This window comes from Euleptes europaea, chromosome 8 (genome assembly GCF_029931775.1).
Source record: "Euleptes europaea isolate rEulEur1 chromosome 8, rEulEur1.hap1, whole genome shotgun sequence".
In the NCBI taxonomy this organism is placed as follows: domain Eukaryota; kingdom Metazoa; phylum Chordata; class Lepidosauria; order Squamata; family Sphaerodactylidae; genus Euleptes; species Euleptes europaea.
In genome coordinates, this window is record NC_079319.1 from 43,664,291 (window position 1) to 43,680,392 (window position 16,102).

Consider the following 16,102-nt stretch of genomic DNA (forward strand, 5'->3'; position numbering starts at 1 on the left):
TTCATATCTGTAGAAGTGACTCTAAAGGCAAACTCTGTTTTCATAAGACACAGTTAAATTAGCTTTTGTCTGACATAAAAGTGTAATGATTTGCTACTCTTCTGCATCATAAATACAGAAATGCTAACTTTATTTCACACTGAGAAATAGGTTTTCTATCATTTTCTAGCATGAAACAAGCCAACGATATCCTTCTTCATCTTGGGAGTGTTGCCAGCTCCGGGTTGGGAAATATTTGGAGATTTTAGGAGTGGAGTCTGAGGAGGGTGGGGTTTGGGGAAGGGAGGGACTTCAGTATGGTATAATGCCATATAATTCACCTTCCAAAGTGGCTATTTTCTCCAGGTGAACTGATCTCTGTCTCCTGGAGATAGACCTGCCAACCTCCAGGGACTAGCTGGAGATCTCCTGCTATTACAACTAATCTCCAGCCGATAGAGATCAGTTCACCTGAAGCAAATGGCTGCTTTGGCAATTGGACTCTATGGCATGGAAGTCCCTCTCCTCCCCAAACCCCATCCTCCTTTGGCTCCACTCCAAAAACCTCCCACCGGTGGTGAAGAGGGACCTGGCAACCCTATTCATATTCTGTAGTTTGGCCCTTAGAGCCACTCCAGGCGCAGCACTAGCGAGCCATGATCAGACTCTCCTGCAGGATTTTTAAAACCAATAAGCAGCTCTCTCTGTGGCTTCTTCTCCAAAGCACAATTCACTCTGTAAGGAGGGAGAAGAAGGGCCGCTTCTAGGAGTATCTTTAAAAGCAACTCTTTCTATTTGAGCTGCGTGCCGTTTATTTTTGTTGAGTAGCTCTCTGTACAGCATGGGGTTTTTCCTTTGGATTTACCCACCTGGTGGTTGGCAACCTAGCTACAGCTCCCAAGTCACATAGGGCGAAAACGCATGGTGGCTTTAGCCTCCTTTATTCCCTGTTTCAGCCAGGATTCAGCCAGGATCGAACGCATGCGTTTTCGCCAAACGTGCATTCGATCCTGGCTGAATCCTGGCTGAAACAGGGAATAAAGGAGGCTAAAGCCACCATGCATTTTCACCCATAGTCATTGCAAAGCGAAAATAAATGTACATTAATCATTTGAGGCCTTTAGAGGGGGGAAATGTAAAACCTATTTATTTCATAAGTACCTGTTTATTTCATTAGTACTTAAATTTTAGTTGGGTCACTGGATTACTGTCGATTTTTTAAAAAAAGATTTTATTTGTACTGCTAGCTTTTTTGTTGTTTAATAACTTTTAACTTGTTGCGTCACCATGATATTAACTTTAAGGGTCCAGAGCACTTTGGGAACAAGGCAAGGCACCACTGGTTTGTGGCTACAAATTCAGAGACCTTTTATTGAGACAGTGGGGGCAGGAAGGGGCCAGCCCTTCTTTCTCACCCTATCCTATTTCACAGGACTATTGGGAATAAAATAGGGCTATGAGAGCATGCAGCCTGTACTCAGCACCTTGGAGAACAGGCAGGATAACATCCTAATAAATAAATCAGCAAAAGTGAAGTGTGTTTCTGTTGAACATATCTCCACTGGGACGATCATCTACTTAGTTATATTTAACAACCTCTTTCAGAAAGCCTTGAACTGTTTCTTTTGTTGATGAGACTTTCTAAAATTATACTGGAAGCTATACAGTTCTGGCTCGCGCCCATTTTCAACAGGGCTTATCACTTGGTGCTACAAATGGTTATCAGATAACCCTGTGCTCATACACAAACACTGCCCCTATCAAGCACAGGCAGACCATCGCTTGGCAATTGCTCTAAGACACAGAAGCAAACACAATGTGAAGGGAATATTAATAAACCCAAGGAAACTGGCACAGAATATTATTAAGAACAGATTTCAGATGTGTTAAGATGGAGTAAAAGGAAACAACCTTCTACATGAAGAAAAAAAAACCCCGAAGAAGGAATATTATATGACCAGATGGGTTCTGTGTGAGCCAGTGTGGTGTTGTGGATAAGAGCAGTGGACTCTGATCTGGAGAACTGGGTTTTCCCCCCTACTCCACCACATGAAGCCTGCTGGGGGACTTTGGGCTAGTCACAGTTCTCTCAGAACTCTCTCAGCCTCACTTACCTCACAAGGTGCTTGTTGTGAGGGGGGAAGGGAAGGCAATTGTAAGCCGGTTTGAGACTCCTTATGGTAGAGAAATGTGGGGTATAAAAACCAACTCTTCCTCTGTCATTCCTCAGTGAGCAGCTATGGTTTCAGCCTCCACTTGCACTAAAATCAAAGTGGAATCCTATTCATGCCGATGGACCCAGCATCATATAAGCCTGCTGCATCTACAACACAATTTGTTGTCTAGCAGGGTTTCCAACCTCCATACGGGTCCTGGAGATCTCCCAGAATTACAGCTGATCTCCAGATGATGGAGACTTACTCGCCTGGAAAAAATAACACATGGCTTTATACCCTGCAGAGGGTCCCTCCCCTCACTAAACTCTGCCCTCCCCAGGCTCCACCCCCAAAATCTCCAGGAATTTCACAACCAGGAGTTGGCAACTCCATAATGTCTACACTTGTGCATGGGAGCTTGTTTCATTTATTTCATTTTTGTTATTAATACCAAAATGGACTATTCCGTTAATGGGTTTTGTTTCATTATTGTTTCTTTTCATGTTGTTTCATTTTCAAAATTTTGTTTCATTATTATATATTATATAATATAATATTTTCTTTCGTTTTGTTCTGGTTTCTTTCACTGTTGCAATCTCTGTCTCTATTGGTTCCATTTTTACAAGGCTGGCAGCATTTTCCTAATAAGGCCATAGAGAGAGCACAGTGTTTCTAAGACAGAGGAAAAAGAGAGGCTCTTCTGGGCTTTGTTGAATGACCGCAAGCTGCAGCCACTAGGATTACATACATGTGTGAGGTATTCCAGTCCTGAAGGATATGGAGTAGTACTTTATCTTAGGGTTGCCAGGGTTCATCTACATTCCACTGAAACAACTTTTTCTATGTCCTGCTCGAGATCTGAAATAGTGGCCCTGGCATTTGAGATTGTGAGTGATTTGTAGCAAGGGTAAGTTGGTACAGCCAAGAATGGAATGCCAGTAAGAAAGTGGCAGCTCCCATCTTCTGGTCATCATCGTCAAGTCCCCTAAGGGTAGGGTGCCAACCTCCAGGTACCTTAGCAAACAAAACAGCAACAATATGCGAAAAATACAAGTGGTATTAATTTATCATATCCACTGTAATGGAAATAAACAATAAGTTCTGTATACAACACTTGGTATACTGATATACAGAAGTACAAACTTGTACAACTTGTCAATAACAAGAATTAATACATGTTAAACCTCCAGGTACCAGCTGGAGATCTCCTGCTATTACAACTGATCTCCAGTTGACAGAGATCAGTTCACCTGGAGAAAATGGCCGCTTTGGCAATTGGCTCTATGGCATTGAAGTTACTCCCCAAACCCCACCTTCCTCAGGCTCCACCCCAAAAACCTCTCGCCAGTTGTGAAGAAGGACCTGGCAACCCTACCTAAGAGAAGCAGTGCTGGTAAGAAATGTCAGTTACTGTCATCTCCAATTTTCAGTCTTCCAGAGTTGCTTGATCAAAGAATGTGTTCCACCGGGCAACTAGAACAGTAAATACCATTTGAACACTATGGCCTTGCACTTCCTTAATGTATTATTTCTACTTTCTCTCCTCCTGTTAAAGAATTTAGATTTGTACAACCAGGTTTATACTGGCATTGCCAAATGACACTCCAAAGCTTATAAACAGCAGATTTTCTACCATGACAAGGGTAAGTGGCAGATTTACCATCTGAATACAGATTTTTCACTGAACAACAAGAAGAATCTGAACATTGGTAGGAAATAACAAAGTGATCTCTGTAGAGGATAGCTTTTTTGCAATACATAAAAATCAAAAGACTTCCATTTATGGAATGTAAAAGCGCATTCCAAGTGGCATAGCCAGGATAGTGTCAAGTTTTTTGCCGCGATAAGACTTGAAGCAGGAAGCCACGTGAGGTCAGGAAGGAAGTACTATCAGGCCGGAGAGAGGGACTGAAAAGTAAAGAGAGAAACACAGGCCCTTGGATTCAGGCTGCATAACAACTGCAGTATTTTTCAAAGATAAACAAAGTTACAAGTATGAAATCCGCACAGCTGTCACTCGCTGCTGAAACTTATTACTCCTTGCTACGCTCATTGTGCCTCTGTGAGCTCTGCCAGAGTTGCAAAGAAAACACAGTTCCTCCAACGTCGGCTCTAGGAAGCAAAGCAGCTTGTTTATGGCAATTCAGACTGACCTTGAACATATTGAAGGAAATGGATTTAATACTAAAATTGCTCCTTTATGCCACAGCTGAAAAGCTCAACTTTTGATGGCACATTTCCAGCAACCACCTGCTCGTTCTCAGAGTATGGCCTGATGGCAAAGGGAGAAAGGGAAAGTTTTTCTTGGTATCTTCTTGTACTAAAGAGTTAGAAAAAAATGGTATAATACGACTTCAGAAAGGTTAAGAAGCAGTGTAGCAACCTTGACCTTTAAAAAAATGAATATTGCTTGGAAAACATTTGCTCTAACCTTTTCAAGATTGCAACCGTCACCCTCTGGCTATTTTAATCAGCTTCATTTCTGAAGCTTTTCTAACATATTTTGCTGATTATCAGATCTATGGTGAGGGTGCACAAATATTCCAATGGGGTAAGACCTTTATCATCCCAAATCCTGAGACTCATTGAGTGGGGCCTGATGATGCTATGATGTGGGCCAGTGATGTCATGGGAGACTTTGTGATGTCACATTAAATAACAGTATTAATAGCAGTACTTTCGCACCACACTAGATATTGCATCACATGTTGTGTATGAATGTGGGTAAATTACAAGCATAGGGCTTTGAAGAGATGGAGCATTTGTCAGACTAAAAAAAAACATGGAAATTAACTGTGTGCTAAATGTAAAATGTAGTTGAACTGCTATCACCAGATTATTGCCTCCCATGTTCCATCTCCAATTTACATGTGTAATAGTTACCTCAAGCAGCCATGCTTAGAAGTCTTGGAAGATGCCGTATATCTAGGGTTGCCAACCTCCAGGTAGTAGCTGGAGATCTCCCACTATTACAACTGATCTCCAGCTGATAGAGATCAGTTCACCTGGAGAAAATGGCTGCTTTGGCAATTGGACTCTATGGCATTTAAGTCCCACCCCTCCCCAAACTCCACCCTCCTCAGGCTCCACCCCAAAAATCTCCAGGTATTTCCCAGAGCTGGCAACCCTACATATATCTGTAGTATGTAATGTTATCAATTATCCAGGGAAAACCTATTTGCTAACTTGCTTATAATACTATGATGAGTTGTGGGGATGTCCTCACAGAATCTCCTCTAGAATTTCAGCACCCTCCCGCATCCTGCTCTCTTGAAAGTTATAGCCTCAGTGGGGCAGATACTCTATAGGGGGAGGTCTTGCAGCACTGCAGAGGTCCCACTCTCTCCTGCTCTCAGCTGGCACCTCTTCGTTTTCAGAAACTGCCCAGCCACCTTCCTCCAGTTGGCTGCCTGAGCTCTTTTTAACAGCAGGATTGTGGTAGCTGTGCCAGCTATGGGTCCACCTTAGGCTTCTCATTAGGGATTGGTTCCACCAAGGAACTTCAAGGGAGGGAAGAAACCCTGCCCATCTTGTTGAGAGAGCCCTCATCCCTTCTCCAGGCAATGCAGCCCATGGTTGTGCTCTGGCCTGCCAGGGCCAGCTCTGGCAAGAGGCAGAGTAGGGTTCCCAACTGCCTAGTTATGCAGGCAATCTACTGCCCATTGTTTTTGTTGCCCGCCGACTCTCAGCTGGTCAACAGGCAAAAGCAAGCGGGAGAAGAGAGGGGGAGCGATCAGTGTCATTTACGCAATGACATCACTTACGATTTAAATAGAGGTGCCAGTGTGAGGTTTCTCCTGCCCCCTCCTGACTCTCCATGCAGCCCATTTCATCCCCCTTTGCTCTACTGCTGCTCAGCTGCTTTGTGGCAGTGTGGGCTTTCTGTTTTGCTCTGCCACGTCTCCACAGCTTCTCTGGCCACCCCAGTGGTGTGGGCCTCCTCTGCCGCTCTGCCTGGCATCTCTGGTTTCCCAGCTAGCTTTCTCCCCTGGTAGTTTCCCCCTGCATTTTCCCAGGCAGCTAGGGGGGACACTCTAGCAATCAGAAGAAAAAAATCCTATGGGGTTTATTAGGAAAGGGATTGAAAATAAAGCAGCCAATATTATAATGCTCATGTAAAGATTTATGGTGCAGCCTAATTTGGAATACTGTGTAGAGTTCTGGTCACTGTATCACAAAAAGGACATTGCCGAGCTTGAAAAGGGACAGAAGGGGGCAACCCCATCCAGTATGGGTGACACATTATGTCTGGGTCAAACATTCTGCTTACCAGTAGCACTTCAATCTTGTCAGGATTTAGCTTCAGTTTCTTAGCCCACATCCACTCCAAAACTGCCTTCAGGTACCAGTTCAGGGGGGATCACCAAAAGCAGAAGATAGACCTGAATGTAATTTGCGTGACAACCCAGCCCAAATTTCTGGGTGACTTCACACAACAGTTTCATGTAGATATTCAAGAGCATAGGAGACAAGATGGAGGCCTTGTGGGACCTCACAGGCTAAAGGCCAAGGGGCTAAGCAGCAATCTTCACAACCCAACACCACCATCTGAAACCAATCTTCTAAGTAGGAATGGAATCACTGTAAAAATGTGCCTCCTAGTCCCAGGGTGTGGAAGGCAATCCAGATGGATGGTGTTGAAAGCCACTAAGAGGTCCAGGAGAATCAGAAGCACCATACTCCCTTTGGCCTGGTCAACCAGGGAATCAACAGCAGAACCAATTATTTTAACACAAAAATCCTCTAGAGCTGCCAGGAAGCCCTTTAGAACCATCTGGTTCCAAAGGTGGATCATTTTAATGGGCCAGCATTGGTAGAAATAGGGTTGCTAGGCCAAGACTTACCACAGAGTGTCCAGCATAAACCATAGTTTCCATACAGAAGCAAGAGGAAATTCCAGAGACTGAAAAATGGCGAGAGAAAATGGCAGAATTTGGGGTGATGGCCAAGTTAATGCATCTGTTAAACAAAAGACCCCTGGGAGAACTGCAAAGAAAATGGGGAAGTTATGATTATGTAAAACAATTATGATGATAAAGTAAAATATTGATATGAAGAAACCTATATTAAGATAGATATGTTATTTCTTCTTAATAGTATCTTTATTTTATCAATGAAGTAGATATTTCAAATATAGTAACTTTAATTATGAGCAATCTTTAACTTAGTATGTTCTTATTAAGAACATCTTTGAATTAGCTAAAAGATGAAGGACATTATGTATAGATAATAGAAGCAGTAATAACCAGGATTAATATAGCATTCAAAATTTGATATTATGACCTTATATTTAGTAACTAACAGGTTAATATTTCATAGCATAATGAGCATTGGCATACTTTGGAAGGGTGGAATGACTGAATACATGTTGTGGTATGTATGTGAAATTTGTTTGGTTTGGTTTGTTTTTGTAAAAATAGAAACAGTTTCCACTGATTCCTAAGTCACTTTGAGGTTTCCCCCAGAAATGTTGTGATACAGCTGATGTCTGCCTTTTTTTTTTTTTTTTTTGCATTCTTCTCCCGCCACCACTCAGAGTGGCAACAGAAAGAGAAGTCTGTTTTAAAAGGGGGTGGGGGAAAGAGCGTAAGATGAATCAATGGCTATATCTAAAATAGTGAACTTGAGACAAAGTAATTCCCGTCCCCATAACAATGCTAGATAGTGAATTAAAACTTAGCAACAGACAAAGATGTTCTTGCAGTTTTTCTTTGACCTACTTCTATTTGCTCTGTGAAGGATGTGTGTGTGTGTAAAGGTGCTGTCACATTGCAGCAGACTTATGGTGACACCAGCAGGGGGCTTTCAAGGCAAGTGAGAAGCAGAGTTGGTTTATCATTGCCTTCCTCTGCAGAGTCTTTCTTGGTGGTCTCCCTTCCATGTACCAACCCTATTTCACTTCTGAGATCTGACGAGATTGGGCTATACCATGCAATGTTCCCTCCCTGTAAAGGATAGCATTTCTTAATCAAATATTTCCTGAGAAATTGCCTGATCCCTTCTGACTAAAAATCGAAGGCTCCCACAGCAACGTTCAGAAACGCAAGATTGTTAGTTTTGCATGCTGGCTGCCTCTTACGTATCATTCAGTTACACTCTGTCTCTTTGAAATTACCCTCCGACTAACAATTGAATAAGTTATTTTTCATTGTGTGCCTTGAACTGTTGTACAGGATTGCCAAGTGCTGTTAAACAGTGACTACGTTTGAGCCATTCCGTGGATGGCTGCATTTAAAAGGAAAATGAAGTCATCTCAGGTTGAAAGCCCAAAGCAAAGGGGTAACAGGAATACTAAGAAATCAGCTGTGCCCCAAATTGATATTGTGATGGCAGACTTATTTATATTGCACTTTTCAAGCTTGTTGTAGTAGATTTACACACACAAGACCATTGTATGGCAAGGAGATAATGAATCTTTACACAACCTCATTCATCCCCTCTATTTGCCCTCTTCCACTCTATCCCAGGTTTCAGACCTGTGCTGCCACTTCTCAGCTAATCAGTGTATAGTTAGAGATTGCTCTGAAGGCAGTAAGCAGCCTTCCTGCAGGAAAGCACCCCAAGGAGAGGCTTGCAATTAGGCCACAGCAACTTTTAAAAGCTAGGCAACCTCAAGGTCTCACTAGCTGTGCAGATGTGTGACTGGCAATTGGTCCTACAACGCGACATCTCCAAAGACTGTCAGAAGAGAGATGTTGAAAGCCTAACTTTGCTTGATTTTGCATTGCTGTGTAACCACCACACTGCTTATCACATCTTGTTAAATCTTTAGGGTTGCCAACCTCCAGGTACTAGCTGGAGATCTCCTGCTGTTACAACTGACACAATTGTAATGACAAGCAATTTGATCTCTTCTTGAGTATTCTATGAACCTAAAAACAGAGTCTAGCAGACCCTGACTCTGAAGAAAGACACTTCTATGTTAGTTCAAGCCACTATGAGTATGTTCCTCTAGTGTATTTATACACTATACTGTATTTTGTCTCTAGTTTGTATCACATTTTTTTTTTGTAATGGACAAGTTTGGTATTGGACAAGTTTATTCAAAAGCAAGAGCCTTTGTGGACATACTAGAACATCAGGAATTAGGGCCTGTTTAGTGTACATTATTTAAAAATTTGCTTTAAAATATTCCAACAAAAAAGATTTTACAAAATGGTTAATGAACAGGATGCAATTCTACACTTTTTGAAATGCTATTTTTGAAATTGCCATTTGAAATGTATGAAGTCTCATCATTTCATTGGTCCATCTAGTCCAGTATGGTCTGCTGTAATGGTCAGCAACCCTCCAACCATGTCTTTCAGATACCTCCACAGCTTGCTCAGAAGAGGGATCTCTCCCATGCAAGGCTTTGTATCCAAGGCATCGGAGGGAATAATGACCCGAGGAGCAGCTTTTTGCCAGAAATGGAGAAAAAAGACAGTGGGAGAACACACAGCTGCACATTCACAAGAAGCTTTCCCGTCATCTTCCTTGTCACTTGCTGGGGGAAAGCACTTGTCTGAAACCAAAGCGATAGGCTTGAACCCCACCAAGGAGGAAGCTAGCAACAAAGCAAAGTCCACTTTCTCTATCTCTTTCTTCATCTCCTCACACTTACAGTCACTCTTTCTCAGTCTCACTCTCCCTCCCCCATGCCTACTTTCACTGTTTCTCACACACCTTTTCTCTCTCTCTCTCTCTCCCTCCCTCCCTTCATACCCATTGTCTCTCTCTCTCTCTCACACACACACACACACACATACAACAATAAACATAGACACTCACACTTTCTCTCCCTCCTCCAGTTCCTGTCACTGTTCCGTCTCTCTCTGTCCCCGACCTTCTTTCTTCCCCCCATCACTTACTTGGGGTCCTGCCACTGTGCCACTACTCCCCTCCCCCCTCCCCAAAGTGGCCATTTTGGGGATATGGTGAGTGCCACAGCTGGAGGTGGATCCAGTGACACACTACCAGATGCACATTGCAGCTGCTGGTTGTGTTGGAGGCTCAGCAGATGGTTGCCACCACATGTTCAATAGGATCTATCCTGGTATCTGTCCCTTTTGCATGGCTGCCAGCAAAGAGGCAAGGGAAGAAGAAGAAGTGTTAGTTTTTATATGCCAACTTTCTCTGCCACTGAAGGGAGACTCAAAGTGGCTTACAATCACCTTCCCTTCCCCACAACAGACACCCTGGGAGGTAGGTGAGGCTAAGAGAGAGTGACTAGCCCAAGGTCACCCAGCTGGATTCATGTGTAGGAGCGGGGAAACAAATCCAGTTCACCAGATTAGCATCCACTGCTCATGTGGAGGAGTGGGGAATCAAACCCAGTTCTCCAGATCAGACTCCACCACTCCCAACCACAGCTCTTAACCACTACACTACATTGGCACCAGGACAGTAATGAGTAGTAGTAGTAACAAGAGATAGCATGTAGGACCATACAAGATATAAGCTGCATCTTGAGAAATGACACTGCCAAGGTATTCTTCAGTTTCCCATACTTTCCCCCTTCTCATCCCTTTGAGATTCATCTTTGGGGACCTGCTCTAGTCAGTGGGCCAATACCTACCCATCTCTTGTGGAGAGCTGTATTGGAACTCATCTGCATTTTCTGCTTTGGCTGCTCCCTGGGGTCTCTACTCTGCAAGGCAAGATGAGTCATAAGTGTGCAGTCAGAAGCAGTAATAGTAGTGGTAAGAAGTCACCCAGAAATGTGGTTTTGTTCCCATTTCCCCTACTCACATGTGGGGATACATCGATATAGCATTATCCCACTGGTATGAATGCTAAAAAGTGCAACTGAGTTTTATTATTTTCTCAACTTTTTTCTTTTAAAATATATTATTGACCTTTTATTATTTATTTGTTTGAACAAAGAAAGAAAAGGATGGTTTTCTTTTTTTTTCTTAATAAAATTTTTATTTTTCAAAATATTATTCTGTAGGGAAAACTTTTCAACAACATATACATTATACAAATAAGTAATGAAAAATGTAACAATATTGTCGAAAGGTTTTCAATCCTTGCATTTATTTCAAGTGAAAGGCAGACTAAACCAGCTTAGATTTATGGAGAAGCTCTTCAAAGCTCAGTTTAATTGTTTTGAATAACACCTGTTTGGGGGGGGGGGAGCAGAAAAGATTAAAGAAAGGCTAATCCACTATTAAACGTTTTCCCCCTTCTTATAAGTGCACCAGCCATACAATTAGAGGTGATGTGGGTTTGGCTTGCTAAGAGAGACATGGATTGTTTCGGGCTGGACTTATCAACCCCAATTAAAGCAGTGCTATCAGGTGCCAAAACTCTCCCCTTTTGTTTGTAAAGCAGCAAAACAACCAAGGCTTTCTGTTGCTCTCAGATTCAATTGTGCTCACCCACTGAAGGGACTATGAAACACCAGCACTTTTTGAGCACACATTTGCAAGAAATGCTGTCCTGTCTTGTGGACATTGCTGCTACGTTAGTGAAGAATTCATTTCTAGCTGTGCTAATCTTATGAATGAAAAATAATCCTGTTAAAGAGACTAGGAGATGACCAAAACTATGCAAAATCAGTATTTACAGTGTCAATAACATAGCTTTTCCAACTGTATCCTGAACAGTTCTTCTGTCTCTCGTGTAGCATATTTGCCTTTCACAGTCTGATCTCTGTCCTGATAGTGGTCCTGATCCAACTGTGCATGTACAGCACACTTTTTACAATCCAGTTACTATGAGGACCAGTTATTTGGTAGGGAGCATTGGAGTGACAGCCGGTAGAATATAATGGTTCAAGTTGCAGATAGGGCAGTGGCTCCCAACCTGGTGTACACATACCCCCAGGGGTATGAACCAGGACATTTAGGGGTACATGAAAAGAAATTAATAATGGTGGGAAAAGGCATTTGAAATAACAGCAACTATATTAATTACAAACATTTTGGTAATATGAGGGGTATAATTTATGGAAATGGGCTGCCAAGGGGTACGCAAGGAAAAAAAGGTTGGCAACCACTGAGATAGGAGATCAATTACATGTGAAATTGATCTACAAATGAAGCTCTCCTCAGGTATTTTTCCTTTCAAAATCATGTGGGGGAAGGATAGGAATTCTGATCAGGGTTTTGGCATGAGGAGAAGGATATTAAGTCTTAACCACCCCATAACGCTGTTGTCCAGATTGAAATGCTCAGCTGAGGAAAGCATACAGAAATTGCTGTAGGAACGTGCATATCTGACCCAGAAGGGCAAATACCAGCTTCCTATGGCCATGTTCAGATTGGAAGCTCTGTTCATGAAATCCCCAGCATCATGTGTAGATCTGCCCCTGGGACTGGGGAGACCTAAATTTAATTCTCCATTCAGCTATGAAACTCATGGGGTGACCTTGGGTCACTCCCTCCCTTTCAGCCGAACCTACAACAGAGTTACTGTGAAGACAAAATGTCACAAAGGAGAACCAGTTACCCTGAATTTCTTGGAGGAAGATTGGGATAAAAAATGTGATTGGCAGACAGACAGATAAAGAATGATTCAGGAGGACATTCTTGTAAAGCAGTGATATAATGTATCAGTTGGGGATGTGACCACCATTAGGGATAATGTGGGGCTTTCTTTCCTTCCAGTTATTCAATCCCAGCCCCACTGTATTATGATATTGTAGTAGGAATCTTTGCTATTAGTCAACTTTTGTTATTATTCAAAAGTTATATTTGGGGGGTTGGACTTGATGACCCTGGTGGTCCCTTCCAACTCTATGATTCTGTGATTCTATGAATTGGGCTTACTGGTTAACTTAATAGTTCTATCATACCTGTAATCTGCCTTGAGTCCCCATGAGAAAGGCAGGCTGTAAATGAAAAAGAAAAGAAAATAGAGAGATAAATCCAGCCTTTGCACACAAGTGCTTCTCCTCTACCTGATCCAGTCACCAGGGCAGGTCCCAATTGAAGATTTCCTGTGTGCACATTGGCAAAGGGCTTATGCTAGGATAACTGGACATTTCTTTAGGATAGGCAGGCATGTCCTACTTGCTTCTACAAACCCCCATTTAAATACTGGCTCACACAAACATGAGAGTGTGTGAGAGAGAAACAGAGAGAAGATGAAGATTTTTCACATAAAAACTAGATTTACTTTGATGCAATAATATAAAAAGTAGAAGGAGAAGAGGTGCTTGCCTGCTGTACAAGAAAAAAATCATTTGTATCTCATATACTGGTTAAATTATGGAACACTTGACCAGTGTGAAAGATGACCCTGTAACTTTACCAAGGTCAACAAGCCATGGCAGTCAACCAAGTAAGTCAAAACGGGGTAATAGTTTCTTTTACTATTAACTTTACTTTGTACTGAATGTGTAACATGAGCCTAAAAAATCACTGCATGCGCTCTCTCTCTCTCTCTCTCTCTCTCTCTGTGTGTGTGTGTGTGTGTGTGTGTGTTTGTCAATCACTCAGTTGAGAAATTTGGGATTTGTTTTCTGCTTTCCCCTATCTGTGACCATTCCTTTCTATACCTGGCCTGGTAAAAATCTCAAGATGGGTTTCAGTTTCTTTGAAGATCAAAAAATTGTGCAGGAATGCCACAAGAACACCTCTTGCACAAGGACAAACCCCTAGACAATGAAATGAATGTACAGAAATAAATAAGAACTGAAAGGCTGTTTATTATCACACAAGTCTTTTAGCTAAGACTCTGACAGGCTTGAATAAGGCCAATTCAGATCTTGGATTTTAACCTCTGTTCAGATATTTCTTTCCTCTGCAAAACCCAAATCCTGCTTGTGCAACTTTAATAAAAAGCAGCTTTTAAATCTTTACTAGTCAGGAATTCAAACTTTTTTAGTTGTGAATTTGGTTTTAGGGTACATTACAATGACATTTCCAAAGTCTTCCATCTTATCACAATCGGGTTGCCAGCTCCAGGTTGGGAATTACCTGGAAATTTTGGGGGTGGAGCCTGAGGAGGGGAGGGTTTGGAGAGGGGAGGGGTTTCACCACCATAGAGTCCAATGGCAAAAGTGGCCATTTTCTCCAGGGGAACTAATCTCTATCACCTGGAGATCAGTTGTAATAGCAGGAGATCTCCAGCCATTACCTGGCAACTTTAAAGCACAAAGGCAAGAAACTTATATTTAAAAATAAACTTGCTGGAACTTGCTGGAATTAAAGTAAACCCAAAGGCAAGTGGCTTTGAGCACGGGTGAGGGCTCTTTTGATTTCAGGCCGGTGGAACTGTGTGAACAACTCAGGCCTGCATCCTGCTTGCCAGAGCCCACCCTCGTCATGCCTGGGCCCTATTTGCAATAGATAACAACTTTCTATTTACAGCTTTTAACTGAAAATCAGAAGAAACATTTGTCTAAAATAGATATGCTGGCAGCTTTTGTAACCATTATAGTCAATACATAACACCCCACCTTCCTCAGGCTGCACCCCGAAAACCTCCCACTGGTGGCAAAGAGGGATCTGGCAACCCTAGTCTAGTAGTACCTTAAAAAAAATTCTAGTATGAGCTTTCATGGATTAAAGCCCACTTCTTCAGATTCAGTGATGGCCCTTGATTAGGGAGAGCTGTTATGGAAGAGGCATGTGGTTGCCAACTGCCTGGAGAAAAAGGTCCTGCCCCATAATTGAGGCACAATAGGATGCTCTTTGTGTGTATGTAAAGTGCTGTCAAGTCGCAACCAATTTATGGCGACCCCTTTTGGGGTTTTCATGGCAAGAGACTAGCTGAGGTGGTTTGCCAGTGCCTTCCTCTGCACAGCAACCCTGGTATTCCTTGGTGGTCTCCCATCCAAATACTAACCAGGGCTGACCCTGCTTAGCTTCTGAGATCTGACAAGATCAGGCTAGCCTGGGCCATCCAGGTCAGGGCAGGATGCTCTTTACCAAGTGATATTTACCTCTATGTCATCAGTCTTCAGCTGCCCATTTTCATGCATTAAGCTTGTATTAAAAGGACAAGACACTTTTCTCCAGGACTGTTGGCAACCCATAAGAGGCAGGATCAAGGGGCCATGAACTGCAGGAAGTTCAGAATAAAATGCAATTATGCACATTTCAAATCTAATCAAAAGAAACAAGAGAAAGTTAATTCGTTTTGAGTGCCACAGTAACACAGGGCAACAAATCAACAGTAACAGTTGATTTTAGTTATCAGTGAAGTTCAGTTTTTCTTAGATCTCTCTGCTTTACATATACAGTACAACAAAGGGGGAGTAAATGATTCTTAAAGACAGCTTGATTCAACCCTGCCACATGTGGAAGGTGATAGAGTCACAGATCAGCAATACACAAAAGATCAGAACAGGAAGCAAAGGCTTTGATAATTGGTTTAGACCTGGAATTTATTTCACAGTGGTATAGCAGGAATAGCCAAAGGACAGTTTCTGCAGAATCAACATCATGCAGCAGTTAAACTGAGTTGAAAGCGAGAGAGAAAATTGATAGTCACATTACTAAATTTCAGTTGTGTTTTCAACATGGTGTAACTTCCAGCTTCTGAGTCTTGCAGTTGGTTTTGGGTGGCTACTAAGCCCTAAATGGCAAGAAAGGTGGGGAAAATGTTTTAATAAATAAAACAATTGCTTCTACCAAAGTTAGGTGTTTGATATCAGTTCTGGTAAATGAGAGACATTAAGAGCAATCATGTCTGCTGAAATTTAAAGCCAATTGTCTCAACACAAGGATAGGATATGCAAAAGAGTAGAATATACTTTACTCCAACATGCAGAAGACCAGTGTTAACCGGGATATCTAATTTTGTCCAGTCTTTTACTAATATTTACCTCCTCTGTAAATGCTGTAAGATTTCTATTTATTTAAGGTAATGTTAGTATTAGAAATAACATTTGAGTTCTGCCTAGGGGTGAGTACAAGATCATCATACATCCTGTTTGCCAGCAAAGAGTTATGCAAAAGAGTAGATTTGTGATGGCACAGAATCATCTTGTGGCCACACTGTATACTGCCAACATAACTGCTATACAATTCCAC